Source organism: Lagenorhynchus albirostris, chromosome 2, assembly GCF_949774975.1.
Source record: "Lagenorhynchus albirostris chromosome 2, mLagAlb1.1, whole genome shotgun sequence".
NCBI classification, from domain to species: Eukaryota; Metazoa; Chordata; class Mammalia; order Artiodactyla; family Delphinidae; genus Lagenorhynchus; species Lagenorhynchus albirostris.
The window spans coordinates 9004118-9023405 of record NC_083096.1 but is presented as its reverse complement, the minus strand read 5'-3'; positions in this window follow the sequence as shown (position 1 = coordinate 9023405).

Genomic DNA, 19288 nt, shown 5'->3' with positions numbered 1-19288 from the left:
GTCACAAACCAAGCCTCGGTAAATTTAAGAAAATTGAAATCATATCAAGCATCTTTTCCGACAACAACACTATGAGATTAGAAATAAAATACAGGGGGAGAAAATGTAAAAAACACAAACACATGGAGGCTAAACAATATGTTACTAAATAACCAAGAGATCAAAGAAATCAAAGAGGAAATCAAAAAATACCTAAAGACAAATGACAATGAAAACACGATGATCCAAAACCTATGGGATGCAGCACAAGCAGTTCTAAAAGGGAAGTTTATAGCTATACAAGCCTACCTCAAGAAACAAGAAAAATCTCAAATAAACAATCTAAACTTACACCTAAAGGAACTAGAGAAAGAAAAACAAACAAATCCCAAAGTTAGCAGAAGGAAAGAAATCATAAAGATCAGAGCAGAAATAAATGAAATAGAAACAAAGAAAACAATGGCAAAGATCAATAAAACTAAAAGCTGGTTCTTTGAGAAGATAAACAAAATTGATAAACCATTAGCCAGATTCATCAAGAAAAAGAGGGAGAGGACTCAAATCAATGAAATTAGAAATGAAAAAAGAGAAGTTACAACAGACACTGCAGAAATACAAAGCATCCTAAGAGACTGCTACAAGCAATTCTATGCCAATAAAATGGACAACCTGGAAGAAATGGACAAATTCTTAGAAAGGTATAACCTTCCAAGACTGAGCCAGGAAGAAACAGAAAATATGAACAGACCAATCACAAGCACTGAAATTGAAACTGTGATTGAAAATCTTCCAACAAACAAAAGTCCAGGACCCGATGGCTTCACAGGTGAATTCTATCAAACATTGAGAGAAGAGCTAACACCCAGCCTTCTCAAACTCTTCCAAAAAATTGCAGAGGAAGGAACATGCCCAAACTCATTCTATGAGGCCACCATCACTCTGATACCAAAATCAGACAAAGATACTACAAAAAAAGAAAATTACAGACCAATATCACTGATGAATATAGATGCAAAAATCCTCAACAAAATACTAGCAAACAGAATCCAACAATACATTAAAAAGATCATACACCATGATCAAGTGGGATTTATCCCAAGGATGCAAGGATTCTTCAATATACACAAATCAATCAATGTGACATGCCATATTAATAAACTGAAGAATAAAATCCATATGATCATCTCAGTAGATGCAGAAAAAGCTTTCAACAAAATTCAACACCAATTTATGATAAAAACTCTCCAGAAAGTGGGCATAGAGGGAACCTACCTCAACATAATAAAAGCCATATATGACAAACCCACAGCAAACATCATTCTCAATGGTGAAAAACTGAAAGCATTTCCTCTAAGATCAGGAACAAGACAAGGTTGTCCACTCTCACCACTATTATTCAACATAGTTTTGAAAGTCCTAGCCATGGCAATCAGAGAAGAAAAAGAAATAAAAGGTATACAAATTGGAAAAAAAGAAGTAAAACTGTCACTGTTTGCAGATGACATGACACTATACATAGACAATCCTAAAGATGCCACCGGAAAACTACTAGAGTTAATCAATGAATTTGGTAAAGTTGCAGGATACAAAATCAATGCACAGAAATCTCTTGCATTCCTATACACTAAAGATGAAAAATCTGAAAGAGAAATTAAGGAAACACTTTTGCAACATTTACCATTGCAATAAAATGAATAAAATACCTAGGAATAAACCTACCTAGGGAGACAAAATACCTGTATGCAGAAAACTACAAGACACTGATGAAAGAAATTAAAGATGATACCAACAGATGGAGAGATATACCATGTTCTTGGATTGAAGAATCAATATTGTGAAAATGACTATACTACCCAAAGCAATGTACAGATTCAATGCAATCCCTATCAAATTACCAATGGCACTTTTTACAGAACTAGAAAAAAAAAATCTTAAAATCTCTATGGAGACACACAAGACCCCGAATAGCCAAAGCCGTCTTGAAGGAAAAAAACAGAGCTGGAGGAATCAGACTCCCTGACTTCAGACTATACTACAAAGGTACAGTAATCAAGACAGTGCTACTGGCACAAAAACAGAAATACAGATCAATGGAACAGGATAGAAAGCCCAGAGATAAACCCATGCACCAATGGTCAACTAATCTATGACAAAGGAGGCAAGGATATACAGTGGAAAAAAGACAGCCTCTTCAATAAGTGGTGCTGGGAAAACTGGACAGCTACATGTAAAAGAATGAAATTAGAACACTCCCTAACAACACACACAAAAATAAACTCAAAATGGATTAGAGACCTAAATGTAAGACTGGACACTATAAAACTCTTAGAGGAAAACATAGGCAGAACACTCTTTGACATAAATCACAGCAAGATCTTTTTGATCCACCTCCTAGAGTAATGGGAATAAAAACAAAATAAACAAATGGGACCTAATGAAACTTAAAATCTTTTTGCAAAGCAAGGGAAACTACAAACAAGACCAAACAACAACCCTCAGAATGGGAGAAAATATTCGCAAACGAATCAACGGACAACAGATTAATCTCCAAAATATATAAACAGTCCATGCAGCTCAATATTAAAAAAACAAACAAACCAATCAAAACATCAGCAGAAGACCTAAATAGACATTTCTCCAAAGAAGACATACAGATGGCCACGAAGCACATGAAAAGCTGCTCCACATCACTAATTATTAGAGAAATGCAAATCAAAACTACAATGAGGTATCACTTTACACCAATTAGAATGGGCATCATAAGAAAATCTACAAACAACAAATGCTGGAGAGGGTGTGGAGAAAAGGGAACCCTCTTGCCCTGCTGGTGGGAATGTAAATTGATACAGCCACTATGGAGAACAGTATGGAGGTTCCTTAAAAAACTAAAAATAGAATTACCATAAGACCCAGCAATTCTACTACTGGGCATACACCCAGAGAAAACCATAATTCAAAAGACACATGCACCCCAATGTTCACTGCAGCACTATTTACAATAGCCAGGTCATGGAAGCAACCTAAATGCCCATCGACAGACGAATGGATAAAGAAGTTGTGGTACATATGTACAATGGAATATTAGCCGTAAAAAGGAACAAAATTGGGTCATTTGTAGAGACGTGGATGGACCTAGAGACTGTCATACAGAGTGAATTAAGTCAGAAAGAGAAAAACAAATATCGTATATTAACGCCTATATGTGGAATCTAGAAAAATGGTACAGATGAACCGGTTTGCAGGGCAGAAACAGAGATGCAGATGTAGAGACCAAAAGTATGGACACCAAGCGCGGAAAGTGGCAGGGGTGGTGGTGGTGGCGCTATGATGAATTGGGAGATTGGGACTGACATGTATACACTGATGTGTATAAAATGGATAACTAATAAGAACCTGCTATATAAAAAAATTAAATTAAATAATAAAATAAAATATCTAGCAACTAGTATAACATTCCATAGACCAATTATAATGGATTTCAACCAGCAGACACCAGCTACAAACAACTGATAAAGCTTTCCCAGTGTGTATTATCTGAATACCAACCTGAAAATAGCAATAAATACAACAGAGCCCCTCCCTGCAAAGAGTTACATTTTTTTAAATAGGAAGAGAGACAACAGATAAAACATTAAACTAATTATTAAGAAAATTTCAACTACAAGAGTATAAAGAAGATAAGAGAAAATGTCATCTGAGGAGGTGACATTTGAGTTGAGATGTGAATTAATAAGATGTAATAAGTTGAAATGTGCCCCCCCAAATATGTCGATATCCTAATCCCCAGAACTTGTAAATGTTGACTGTGTTTAGAAAGGGGAGCATTATAGATGTGATTAAGTGAGCAGCTTGAGATAAGGGGGTTATCCTGGACTATCCAGATGGGTACTAAATCCAATGACATGTCTTTATAAGAGAAAGGCAGATGGAGATTTGAGACAGAAAGAAGACAAAGACACAGAGGAGTAAGCGATGTGAAGACAGAGGCAGAGATTGGAGTGATGCAGCCACAAGTCAAGGACTGCTAATAGTCACCAGAAGTTGGAAGAGGCAGAGAATGGATTCTCCCTGTCCTAGTCAGCCCAGGCTGCCATAACAAAATATCACAGATATGGTGGCTTAAACAACTGACATTTATTTCTCAGAGTTCTGAAGCCTGGGAAATCCAAGATCAAGGTGTTGGTTGATTCAGTTCCCCAATGAGGGCCTGCTTCTTGGATTGCAGACGGCCACATTTTCTGTTGTTTTAATTCACAGTTCACAGTCATTTGTTACAGCAACCCTGGGAATTTCATACAGAAAGCAATATGGAGAATCTGACAGAAGTATATTCTAATCAGAATGAACAGCAAGGGAAAACTTCCAAGATCATCTATAGAGAATGTACCACATATCAAAGGTCATGAAGGAAGATTTTGGGGAAATACACCACGTTCATAAAGATGCCATTTTTCTCCAAGGTAATCTATAAATCCAATGCTATTCCAGTCAGTATCTCAAAAGATTTCTCATGTAAACTTACAAACTGATTTTAAAATGTATATGGAAGATCACAGCCAAAACAATTCTAAAAAATAAAAGAACAACAGGTATAATATTTACTTAACATATATTGTCTTATAAAGTTAGAGTAATTAAGAGAATGTGATATTGCTATAAGGATAAACAGATCAAAAGAGCTTAATTTCAGGCTTCCCTGGTGGCACAGTGGTTGAGAGTCCGCCTGCCAATGCAGAGGAAACGGGTTCGTGCCCCAGACAGGGAGGATCCCACGTGCCGCGGAGCGGCTGGGCCTGTGAGCCATGGCCGCTGAGCCTGCACGTCCGGAGGCTGTGCTCCGCAACGGGAGAGGCCACAGCAGTGAGAGGCCGGCGTACCGCAAAAAAAAAAAAAAAGAGCTTAATTTCAAAACCTAAAAATAGACCTCTATTTATGAATACATATAAACAATAACAAAATATATGTATACATATATATTATATACACACACATATATATACACACATATTTGAAAAGTCAACAAAGGTGGCATTTTAGATCAGAAGAACAAAGAAAATTTATTTAAATAATGCAAGTGTGCATTATTATACTATTATAAATACATATATATTATATATAAATAAATATTATATTATATATAATTTATATTATATATTATGTTATAGTATATATTATATATAATTTATATTATATATAAAAGGAAATTTATATTATATATAAAAGGAAATTCCAGGCAGATTTAAAAACTAAATATAAAAAAAATCCAACTTCACAAATTTTAAAAAATATTGAGAAATACCTTTATGACCTCAGAGTTAAAATTTTCTTAACTAAGACCCCAAAATCCAGAACTGTAAAGAAAAGTATTTCATAAATTCAATTACTTAAAATATTTAAAGACAATATTATAATAGTGAAATGAAAAGGCTCAGAGTTCACTTCACTTGGAATTTATATAACTGACAAAGACTGAGTGTCCAGAATACATAAAGAACATCTACAAAACCAGTAAGAAAAAGACAAACCATTTTACGATTTGCTTTTCCACATTCAACATTCCACAGGCATACAACGGAGGTCTGCAGATGCTGCATGATACACAAACACCCTTGAGGCCTTAGTCGGGAGAATGGTCCCTCCTAGGGGAGGAGGTGGAATGGGGATCAGAGGGACCCACAGAACAATAATCATGTGTGCACTGTTTTCCTTCTTGACCTTTCTATTTCTATTTACATGGGTTTTCATGTTGTTACATGTTTCTATACCTGAATTACTCCATAATAAATAAAAACCCAACACAGTTAAAAACAGTAATAAACTGATCAAGCATAGGGGAAAAGAAAAGGACCTCATAGGACTGATTCATTACCTTCCCTGTAACCATGAACAGAGGTAAAATACTCATTATTAGGTTTTTGCAATTCTTCTTCCTGGATCACATATTAAAGAGTTAAAGTCTCCTATTCTGTATTTATATTAGAAAACTATATTTACCAATTTCACATTATTATGCTTAAACAATAATTCTTACAGTAGTCATAAATTCTTCTGCTACTGCCTATAGCTCTTTTGAGTCAAAAAAAAAAAATGAAAGGATTTAAAGATAACAGGTAACTCAGCAGAGGAAAAAGCACAGAAGTCTTGGATGCAAAAGGCCTAGATATGACGTTCAGCCATGCCTATTACTCACTGACGGGGCCTGCAATTTACACAACATCTGCGAACCTCCCTCCTCCATTCCTGATTTGTCAAACGGGAACACTAATTCTTCTTAGATGGAGCTGTACATATAGGAGGTGCCTGGCAAAAAGAGGATTCAAAATTTTTTTTAAGCCAGACATGGCCTCTTGGGGTAGGAGATTTGTTTTTCTCTTTGGATTCCTTGGTTAATCAATATAATCCTTCTTTCATTGCTTTGTAAATAGTGGCCCAGGGAAGGTTCACAGCAGGAGTCATCCTTCCCAGGTACAAGCAGGAAGGGGTGCTCTACCTAAACAGAATTTTTAAATGATAATGAAGGTCTTCCCTGGTGGCGCAGTGGTTGAGAGTCCGCCTGCCGATGCAGCGGTCACGGGTTCGTGCCCTGGTCCGGGAAGATCCCATATGCCACGGAGCGGCTGGGCCCGTGAGACATGGCCGCTGAGCCTGCATGTCCAGAGCCTGTGCTCCGCAACGAGAGAGGCCACAACAGTGAGAGGCCCGCATACCGCAAAAAATAAAATAAAATAAAATAAAATGATAAGGAAGCCCACTAAAAGCCTCCCTGCTGTTGACTGCTACCCTGTGCTGGCGATTTAAGTAATGTCAATACTAAAATACTCCTCTTCTATTATGGTAGACCACTCCCACTGTCCTCCCCCTCGGTAGGCCGCTGCTCTTTTATGCCTTCCTCTCTTTGTAGTACACAGCAGTTTAGATTCTGACAGCAGTCTGCCTGCTCCGTCTCTAACTCTGAAGCAGCTGAATGTGGCTGAAGAAAAACACACAACCAAGCTAACAATTCCAGTTTTGCGTTCGCGACCTCAAATCCCAAATGGGCACTAAACACTGGTGCGTATTTTACGACACTTTCTTGGAATATTTCTTTTCTCACTATCCAACATCACCACATCACACCTTTTTCTTCCTTCTCAAATCTACAACACTCCACCCCTGCCATTCCGCTCATTATCAGCTGATGACTGACTCTTACTTCAATGAGCAAGTAGAAGGACTGGGATGAGAATTCCCTAAGCTTCCCACCATCAAACATGCTACTTCTACCTGTGAAATCTACCTTCCTGCCTCCTCTTCCAATAGGTTAGGTGTTCCTGCTTCTATATGCTTCTCCACTGGTGCTTTGGATCACATCCCCTGTCACCATTCCAAGGCTTCGGGCACAGGAAAACCTCCTCTCTCTCAAGTGATAATTTTAAGTAATGAAAGGATGGTCATGGATGGAAGGATGGGTGAATCCATGAATGGGGAGACAGAAAAAGCGAGAATTATGTTCCCATGATCACACCTCCTTAGAGCTACAACCCCACCTTGTTTTAGTTCCTTTCCCAGTAATAGTTTTCTAAATTGATGTCTAAAATCATTCTCTCCACTTCCTCACTTCTTAGCCTCTCATCAATTTGATCTCACTGGACTTGGTCACCACCATTCTGCAGAAACTACAGTAAGCAAGATCACCAAAAATCTCCATCACGTCCAAACCAACGTCGTTTCCCTGCCCTTATCTCAAACTCCCCGCAGCGCTCAGCTACTTACTGCTCCCCTCCCCTCGAGACGTCTCCTCCTCTTGCAGCAGCACACTGGTGTCCTTCCTGCCGCCTAACCAACTGCTTGCATCTTCAGATACCACCTGTACACTTCCTTCTCACAAATCTCTATCTCCAGCTCCAGCCTCTCCCCTGAACTCTGTCTAAAAGGCATTTATTTCCATTTTAACATGTCCAGAACGGAACTCTTAATTTTCCCCCATATATATTCATCTACCATGCTCATCTTATTAGCAAATGACACTACAGCCCACCTAGTTACTCAAGCCAGAAACCTAACAGTTACTTTTTATTCTTTTTTTCTCACATCCCAAATTACCTCACATCATATCAACAGTCGTAACTCTGAAATATATCCTAACTCTAACCATTTCATTCTGTGAAATAAAATTCATATTTTATGGCAAGACTAGGAAAATTTAAACATAAAAAATCTTCTCTGCCCCTTGGCCTCCTCTCTCCCCCTGCTGTGTGTTGCGTATCTGCATTATGCATCAACCAATACCTCCACCATCGGCAGGAATACCCGGTCAATTGTAAAGAGCAACATTCTCCTAGCATCAACAAGACAACTCCTTAAGAGGTAACGTTCCTTCTTGATCTTGGAAGGGGTCACATGACCCACCAGGACGACGCTTAGATCTGGATTACGTAAAATGTCAATAATATGTTATCTGATGTACAGCTCTCAGTCTCAAAAACAAACCAACAACCTCATATAACTGCGACTTGACTTCTAACCCACCGTTCTCAGAGCTTTCTGAGATGCTCTTCCTGGGCTATAATCCTCAAATTTGACTTGAATAAAATTTTCCATTTCTTTCTTAGATCGACTGATTAATTTTTCAATGACAATTCCATTCTTTATCATCTAAGTCACCTTCTCCTTCTGCTTGCCCACACATCATTCTTGCACCAAAAATTCTATATTCCATAAAAAAAAGCATAGACTTTTAAAGTGCGTATCAGATCACGTTGCTCCCCTGGTGAAAACTCTCCAAGGACTTTCCATTACACCTAAAATAAAATCCAAAACCCTCACTGTGGCCTAGAAGTGCCCACACCGTCTCGTTAGTCTCTATCTATGCGATCTTATCTTGTGAGGCCCTCCCCGTCGCTCAATACACTTCAGCACCTTCTTTTTCTGGAAGCGATCAAGACCCTTCTCCTTAGAATAAGTTCACATCCCCATTTGCCTGGGTGGTCCAGGTTTGCATCTGTTATTCTGATGTCCTACCCACTTTTGTATTCGTCCCAGACTTACCTTTTACTTTAATACCAAGGCTTATTAACTGTTACATTAAAATAAGCCAGGATGAATTTGGTAGATCCTCATTTTTTACTTCTAGTTACTACCCTGGTCTTGCCTAATAGTATGTGAGACACGTGCAGTGAACTCAGTTCTCACTTTAACTGGTTAAATCTGAAAGGTGACCTCAGTGAGGATCCTGTTTCCCAGACCCTTTCCAATGGAAAAGGTCCAAACAAGCTTCCTAAAACAAAGTGCACTGGGACAAGAGGCTAGGGAGAGCCAGCTCTTCCAGTTTTTAGTGGTGTGGGAGACGTAGTAAATGTCTCTGCCTCTGGTGTCTGAACACCAGAAAGAGACAAATCTCCACCCCAAAAGGCTAATTCTGGTACTAGCCAATGGGGCATGACCTTGGGTAATATCCTGTGGACTACTGGACTTGCTTGTCTGGGTGTTGGAGTCTCAATTAGCAGTGTCTGGGGGTTCCCATTTTGTGGGAAGCTAGTAAGAGAGGTCTGATTCTGAGCACAGATTATGGCTGATGACCTGAAAAACCACTGTGCAGACAGGCAGCAGCTGCAGTGAAAGGGCACTTGCTCTGGTCTGCCCAGACTGCATGGATTTTGGAAGGGACACCCAGAGCAGCAATGTCTGCAACAGCAGCTCAGAACGATGCCATTCAGCATACTCGCCCAACTTTAGGAGACAGAAACTTGGGACAACTTCATTGGACTAAGCAACCCTGGGGACCCATAGGGATATCTGGAGATGAGGAAAAAAAAGATGGGCTGCCACAGATTGTAAAATAGAGATTCAGAGTCATCTACATCTTCTGGTAAATAGTAGGAACATTTTTTTGAACTCTATTCTGGGTCATTTAACTCTCTTCTGGGTCTCCAAAATGCATAATAAATCTGAACAAACTCACTGCTTGCAAGATAACTCCTACAAAGCCCTTGATGCCTTGTCCATGCTGGGTAAACAGTAGGTAGTATCACTGATTACCTAAGCAGTACCCAGATAATGTAAGGCTCCTAGAAGTTTCCAAGAAGTTATAGACCCTGATTTACACACTCTTAGAGTTTATACTCTACTTCGGTTATAATGGAATACATATGAATTTCAATGACAACAAAAGTCAAAATGAAAGTAAGCTCAAAGTAAGTATTCCAACAATAAATGCTGCAGGCGTTCAAAAAAAGGGCATTATTTTGAGCTGGGTAATATCTTTTTATATAAAAATGACTGAGCGGCTTCCCTGGTGGCGCAGTGGTTGAGAGTCTGCCTGCTGATGCAGGGGACACGGGTTCGTACCCCAGTCCGGGAAGATCCCACATGCCGCGGAGCGGCTGGGCCTGTGAGCCATGGCCGCTGGGCCTGTGTGTCCGGAGGCTGTGCTCCGCAACGGGAGAGGTCACAACAGTGAGAGGCCCATGTACCGAAAAAAAATAAAATAAAATAAAAATGACTGAGTCCATGATGGCAATAGGCTATACAAATCTCGGTCAACAAAAAGTAATACTAACAACACATCCCAAAAAGAAGGTTGTAAATACTGAGAACAAGTTGAATATTTTCATTTATTTTCTTTTCCTCTAAAAATAAATAATTTACTGTTGGAAGGTCAATTAAGGTACATACTGAAAAACGGCAGGAACTCAGAAAAAGAATAACATGGCCACCCATGCAGCGCCCACAATGCTATATGTACCTCAGTAAACGTCTTTGGACTCAACCACACAGGACCAGAAACTATATTACCAATGTCTCAGAGTAATAAAACTCAGGGATGCTAATTTATACAAACCAGGCCTACAGAGATTAATTGCCAATGGACCCTTTACACAGAGGAATGCAACTGTCATTTGGTCTAAATAGTGCACTTTTGGACACATGCTTCATGGAAACAAAATTTTCAGATGAGCTTGGTGAGGATGGACTCAGAATGGTGATAGGGCAGTTAATTTTATGACTGCATTATTCTATGACATTAGATCCAATGGACTTAGGGGTCCATCCTCTTAATAAGGAAAGACTCAACAAATAGCCCCATACTTCATGTTGAACACCTAGAACGTGGTCTGGCTCCCAGCAGGCATTTAGTAAATATTTGCTAAATGAATGAATGAATGAAAGTTCCCCTGTGCTTGGATAATTATTGCCAAACTTTGTCTTTCTGGTTTTCTACGATTTTTCCTGAAATGTTCTAAACTGCATTATTCCAATCAACACATTTTTTGAATGACATATTAATACCCTCAATCCTTTATAGTCAAGATTCACTAGCTGGAAAGTCGGTTGTTCTATTAAAACAGGGTTTTTCAACGTCAGCACTACTGACATCTTTACCCAGATAATTCTTTGTTGTAAAGGGCTGTCCTGTGCACTGCAGATAGTTTAGCAGCATCGCTGGCCTCTACCCACTATGCCAGTAGTGCAGGCACGCACACGCACGCGTGCGCACACACACACATGCACACTGTCTCTCCTGTGTTTCCCATTAATATTTACGTCTGCAATGCATGATGATGCTTTGTTTCATGGTTTTGACGTAGTTCATTGCAACAGGACTAAGGAAAAGAGGATTGGCTTGGGGTGGAGTGAGGCAGGGTGGAAGGAGTTTGAGAGGAAAGAACAGTTGCTAAGAACAGCTAAGTCAATCAGAAATGTCCCCAGGCATTGTCAAATATCCCCTGGGGACAAAATCAACCAGTTCTTTAAAGTGACATCTCTGTTCTTATCTATTAAGTACTAATTTCAGAATTTAACAGTTAGAGTCTATGTCACTGAGTCCTTAGCCTTCACTGTCTCTCCTAAACGCTACCCTCCCCCCGCCAGGTACTGTCCAGGTCACCAGACCATAACACAGATACACCACCTGCAGCAGTGATTTCAAGGGAGAGGGGAAAGAAAATAATCCGGAAGGAAATTAGGTCCCTCACTTCCACCTACCGCATCCAAATACAGTAGCCCTCCATATCCGAGGGTTCCATATGCACAGATTCAACCAATCATGGACTGAAAATATTCAGGGGAAAACAAAAAAAATCCCAGAAAGTTCCAAAAAGCAAACCTTGAATTTGCCAGGGTCAGCAACTATTTACATAACGTTTACATTGTATTAAGCATTATAAGTAATCTAGAGATGATTTAAAGTATACAGGAGGGTGTGCACAGGTTATATGCAAATACTGCACCATTTTATATAGAGACCTTGAGCATCTTCGAATTTTGGTATGGGGGTGGGGGGAGATACGTGGAACCAGTCGCCCCCCTACCGTGCAGATATGAGGGACCACTGTAATACCAAGGGTCCTGAGAGATACAGTGAATGTGGGTCCTATTTTATCAGTTGAGTCTTATCAACACACTTTGTCAGGTTTCATGCAGCACAAAAGAAAAGGAAAACAGGAAGCAAGACCCCCCAAAAAGATGAAGAAGTTTGACTACAGTGACCATCCTCCCAATAAAGACTGCTGTGATTTTATCAGGTTTTCTTTAAAATCCAAACGCTTCTGGCTTACCCATTCTAATACAAAGTTACTGGAAAGAAGGAAGAACACTAAAGAATTTTGAAAAGTCAGAATTCTTGACTCATTGATCCTAAAAACAAATTTATGAAACAAATATAAGCAACATATTATGACTTTTTAAAATTTAAAAAGCCTATTAACTTATATAATCATACTTTACAAATATAAACTAATATAGCATATCAAATACATAAGAAGGCAGAAATTAATACATATGCCAAATACCATCTGAGGTAAAGATTAGTTTATAATTGACAGAACAGGGACCCAGACTAAACCAAAGTTATAAATAACAGAATCAGGATGATGCAAACCTTGTGTTTTATCCCCAACCCTACAGCACCTCCCTTGTGAGTGTAGGGGAGCAAAACCTGCCACCTCAAAATGTCTCTTTGGCATGCGGATTATTTTGAACTGAAAACAATCAAGGCCCAAAAGACTCAGGAAGAAACTTTGACCTTCCCCATAACTGCCTAAAAAACATTTAGATAGAGGGCCTATTCCAGGAAGGGAGCTATCCCCCGTATCCCTGTATATAGTAGGAACTAGTACAGTAGGAACTATAGTAGGAACTAGGTGTGTAGACAGGGAGGAACCTAGCAAATTCCTCTCTGTGTCCCATGTCTCTTCCTGGCCCAGCAAACATTTATACACCAAACATTTGTTTTTCCATCTCCATGTGCATTGCCTTCCTCCCCTTTAAGTCCCAAACCACGACCCCCAACATCCTCTTTTGTCTTTAGCTGAAGATGGTATTTAAGGGTGAGGGTTTCAGCCATTTGAGGAGTCATTCAGTTTTTTGGGGTCTCTCCCATTGTACATATGTTATTAAAATTTTGTTTGATTTTCTCCTGTTAATGTGTCTCATGTCACTTTACTTCTTAGACCAGCCAGAAGAACCTAGAAGGGTAGAGAAAAATTTCTTCCTGCCCGACATGAATATATCTCATTATTCTTTCTCTGATTTCATAAAAACCTTAATAACTATCGTAACTTCTATGTATGCCTAAATTGTTGATACAGCAAATATCACTTTATCTAAAATATTTTAAAACACTGTACAAATTTAAACATAAACATTCTCAATGATTTCAATTGGTTAAATTAAACTTTATTTGGGAATTCCCTGGCAGTCCAGTGATTAGGACTCTGCGCTTCCACTGCAGGGGGCAATGGTTCGATCCCTGGTCGGGGAACTAAGATCCCACAAGCTGTGTGGTGTGGCAAAAAAAATTTTTTTAATAAAAATATTAAACTTTAATTTAAGATTTTGATGGTCTTAAAAATATAAGATAATAATGTACAAGAGTGAAAAAAAAAATTGAACACTCAGCCAGAAATTCTATTTAGTCATACACTGGGATGATTCAGCTACATAAAGTTAGTTAAATCAAACATATGACCAAAACCTAATGAATATTTTTATAAAATAACTATATATAAGATGTTAGTATATTTGAGCCATGTTTGGTCCTATTCAGGGGAATGGAATGTTTTTCTGGACAAAATAGAAACTTTAATCCCACAGAAACTCTGGGAGACTGATGGTCTCCTCTCCCTGGCTATAGAGCAGGTCTCAGAAAGTCATGGATATTTTTCTGTTTTAAAGTCAGACATGGTATTTCAACAGCTTTTTACTATACCTTAGAACCAGATACAACTGCCTTCAGAGACATTTTTTCCTTCATCCTGAGTCTTCTCTTAATTTGTCCTCAAACGACCAGCCAGGAAAATGAGAAAAGTTTAATGTGCCAAGAGTCACAAAAACACCGTTCTGATAAGCACTGGGAGCAAGGGCATGTCTACCAACAGCTCTGATCTATTTCAGGAGCTCTCTACAAGAGGGTCCTAAGCTGAAGTTGTTTCTTTTGTTGTTTGTTTTTGTGGTAAGCGGGCCTCTCATCCCTGTGGCCTCTCCCGCTGCGGAACACAGGCTCCGGACGCGCAGGCTCAGCGGCCATGGCTCACAGGCCCAACTGCTCCGCAGCAGGTGGGATCTTCCCGGACCGGGTCACGAACCCATGTCCCCCGCATTGGCAGGCAGACTCTCAACCACTGCGCCACCAGGGAAGCCCCTAAGGTAAATTTTTCAGCCAATAAATTTGGTTTAAATATGAAGTGGATAACAGGATAACATCAGTCCAACCTTCAGGACTTTTCCACTTCCAATAATTACCTACAACAAAACCGCAGGGTACTTACACTTATCACCAGTAACAACCTTTCTGCAGAAACAACTCTTTCCTAAATACTTAAATAAAGAATAATAAAGGGCAACCGTCAGAAATGTAAAGACTCACAAAAATTTTGATCATTGTTCTTTGCCTACCACCCACAGAAAAACCCTTAAGCCTGAACTGTGGTTACAAGTTAAGTATACCATTAATTTTGAGCAGAAGAAACTATTAACATATCATCAGCTATCAATCACCCCAAGACTAAGTCTCTCCTGGCTGGAGTTGTCTTGTTTTGTTTTTGACTTATTTTTTTAAGTAAATGCTTAGGACCACATATTATTTTTCACAAAGAGAAAAGTACAAAAACTGTACTGACCTATGTGATTTATCATGGTTAACAAACCAATTTTAAAAAAGAAAAAAAATTTCAACAAAACATATTGCTGATTTTGGTATTAGGATAATGGTGGCCTCATAGAATGAGTTCAGAAGTGTTCCTTCCTCTGCAATTTTCTGGAATAGTTTCAGAAGGATAGGTGTTAACTCTTCTCTAAATGTTTGGTAGAATTCACCTGTAAAGCCATCTGGTCCTGTACTTTTGTTTGTTGGGAGTTTTTAAATTACTGATTCAATTTTGGTAGTTAATTGGTCTGTGTGCATTTTCCATTTTTTCCTGGTTCAGTCCTGGGAGACAGTACCTTTCCAAGACTTTGTCCATTTCTTGTAGGTTGTCCATTTTATTGGTGCATAGTTGCTCACAGTAGTCTCTTATTATGTTTTATATCCTGTAACTTCTCCTTTTTCATTTCTGATTTTATTGATTTGGGCCCTCTCTCTTTTTTTCTTGATGAGTCTGGCTAAAGATTTATCAATTTTGTTTATCTTTTCAAAGAACCAGCTTTTAGTTTCATGGATCTTTTCAACTGTTGTTTTAGATACCACTGTTTGCAGACAACATGATACTATACACAGAAAATCCTAAGGAAGCTACCAGAAAACTACTAGAGTTCATCAATGAATTCAGTAAAGTTGCAGGATACAAAATTAATACACAGAAATCTGTCACATTTCCATACACTAACAACAAAACAGCAGAAAGAGAAATTATGGAAACAATCCCATTTACCAATGCATCAAAAAGAATAAAATACCTAGGAATAAATCTACCTAAGGAGACAAAAGACCTGTATTCCAACAAACTATAAGATGCTGATGAAAGAAATTGAAGACCACACAAACAGATGGAAAGATATACTGTGTTCTTGGATTGGAAGAATCAATATTGTTAAAATGACCATTCTACACAAGGCAATCTACAGATTCAATGCAATCCCTATCAAATTACCAATGGCATTTTTCACAGAACTAGAACAAAATTTTTTTAAATTTCTACAGAAACACAAAAGACCCCAAATAGCCAAAGCAAACTTGAGAAAGAAAAACAGAGCTGGAGGAATCAGGCTCCCTGACTTCAGACTATACTACAAAGCTACAGTAATCAAGGCAGTATGGTACTGGCACAAAAACAGACATATAGGTCAATGGAACAGGATAGAAAGCCCAGAAATAAACCCACGCACTTACGGTCAATTAATCTATAACAAAGGAGGCAAGAACATACAATGGAGAAAAGACAGTCTCTTCAATAAGTGGTGCTGGGAAAACTAGACAGCTACATGTAAAAGAATGAAATTAGAACATTCTCTAACACATATACAAAAATAAACTCAAAATAGATTAAAGACCTAAATGTAAGATGAGATTACCATAAAACTCCTCAAGGAAAACATAGAACACTTTGACATATATTGCAGCAATGTTTTTTGGATCTATCTCGAGTAATGGAAATAAAAACAAAAATAAACAAATGGGGCCTAATTAAACTTAAAAGCTTTTGCACAGCAAAGGAAACCACAAACAAAATGAAAAGACAACCTACAGAATGGGAGAAAATATTTGCAAACAATTCAACGGACAAGGGATTAATTTCCCAAATATACAAACTGCTCATACAGCTCAATACCCAAAAAACAAACAACCCAATCAAAAAATGGGCAGAAGATCTAAATAGACATTTCTCCAAAGAAGACAGACTGATGGCCAACAGGCACATGAAAAAAAATGTTCAACATTGCTAATTACTAGAGAAATGCATATCAAAACTACAGTGAAGTATGACCTAACCCAGGTCAGAACAGCCAGCATCAAAATGTCTACAAATAATAAATGCTAGAGAGGGACTTCCCTAGCAGTCCAGTGGTTAAGACCCCACACTTCCACTGCAGGGGGCATGGGTTTTATGCCTGGTCGGGGAACTAAGATCCTTCATGCCACACAGTGCAGCCAAAAAAAAGAAAAAAAAGGAAGAAAAAAAAAAAGCTAGAGATGGTGTGGAGAAAAAGGAACCTTCTACACTGTTGGTGGGAATGTAAATTGGTACAGCCACTACAGAGAACAGTACGGAGGTTCCTTAAAAAACTAAAAATAGAGCTACCATATGATCCAGCAATCCCACTCCTGGGCATATATGTGGAGAAAAGTATAACTCAAAAAGATACATGCACCCCAATGTTCTTAGCAGCACTATTTACAATAGCCAAAACATGGAAGCAACCTAAATGTCCATCAACAGATAAATGGATAAAGATGTGGTATTTACATACACACACACACACACACACACACACATATACACAATGGAATATTACTCAGCCATTAAAAAAAGAATGAAATAATACCACCTGCAGCAACATGGATGGACCTAGAGATTATCATACTAAGTAAGCCAGACAATGAAAGACAAGTATCATATAATATCACTTATGTATGGAATCTAAAAAAATCATATAAATGAACTTATTTATAAAAGAGAAACAGACTCACAGACACAGAAAACAAACTTGTGGTTACCAAAAGGGAAAGGGGTGGGGGGAGGGATAAATTAGGAGTTGGGGGTTAACATATAAACACTACTATATGCAAAATAGATAACCAACAAGGACCTACTGTATAGCACAGGGAACTATATTCAATATCTTATAATAACCTATAAAGGAAACTAATCTGAAAAAGAATATATATACACACACACAGGTATAACTGAATCACTGTGCTGTACACCTGAAACTAACACAACATTGTAAATCAACTATACCTCAATACAAAAACAGAAAGAAACAAAACAAACATTGATGAAAAAAATCAGGTAAGGTTTTAAAAGCTGCCCTGGGTAAAAAGGGTAATTAGTCTGGGTAACTCCAATTATGTTAATTCTTTTAGTAATTGTCAGATTATGGACACATGATTATTCCACTTAATTTGCCAAGTGATCTTCCCAGTGTGCATCTACAACGTTTGAGTTTTCTATAGTTTCTTCCTTTATAAAACAGAGATGATATTGTTCCTTCCTTATTCTCTGTTTTTATTTGGGGGAGTAGGAAAAGCGCTGAACCAGGATTTAGGAAAGTCATTCTAGTACTGGAGTGTCACTTACTAATATGTGACATCATACTAACCTCATTATCCTCATCTTTAAAACATAATGTTATTTTGCTTTTCTACTTCATATAGTTAAAAATAATATATGATCCAGCAATCCCACTCCTGAGCATATATCTGGAGAAAACTATAACTCAAAAAGATACATGCACCCCAATGTTTATATATTTATAGTTACAAATAACCATGAAATGAGATAATGCACATAAAAATAATCTCGAATTGTAATACCCTATATAAAACTAAGATGCTATTAGCAGGACTTTACAGTGAAAGCCAAAGACACTATTTGGGCCTACGAATAGTCACAGCTCCATCATTTATAGATCTTAGATATGACCCTCAGTTTTTAAGGACTCCAAGTATTCATGTTTCCCTAACTCCATTAGCATATATCAGTCAAAAATCACTGACATTATGTTCCAGAAGCCTAATTCTTATTCCATGAAAGCCTGACAGACCTGAAAAGGATAAAAATCTGGCCTACGTTACTGCCTACACTCAATTATATAATAGTGCACATACCAAAGATTTCCAAAATGTATTTCAGAACAGCAACACTGGTTCTCAAGTAGCAAAATTAACACAGGCCTTGTCTATTTCCTCTTCTCTAATTGTTAACTGGCCACACTCTCGGACAGTCTTTTACCAATGACCTTCCTATTGACATCGACTTTATGGCATTCTGCATCTTTTGCAAATTTTGCTATTAGGCTTTGCATGACATGTGCATTGTATGTTAGTGATTGTTAATTACCAAGACTACTATGAAGTAGGAAGAGGGTTTTGAGTGTAAAATGCATTGGTTTTCAACTCATTAGTGGATGTTTTCCTATTTTGATGGCCTTAGCATCCCTGTGCACTCAGTGTGGAGACTATAGTAATGAATACTCAGATAACAAGGACATCCTATTCCTACCTCAAAAGGTTGTTCTGAGAATAAAGGTGAAATTCTGCTTGGCACACAGTAAGCCTCAATAAATGTTGCTTACTGGTAGACAGAAGGCAGTAAGCAGAAGCCATGAGGCAGAAACAAGGAGGGACAAAAGTAGTAACCAATTATGGAATAGGAAGACATCTACAAAGGGA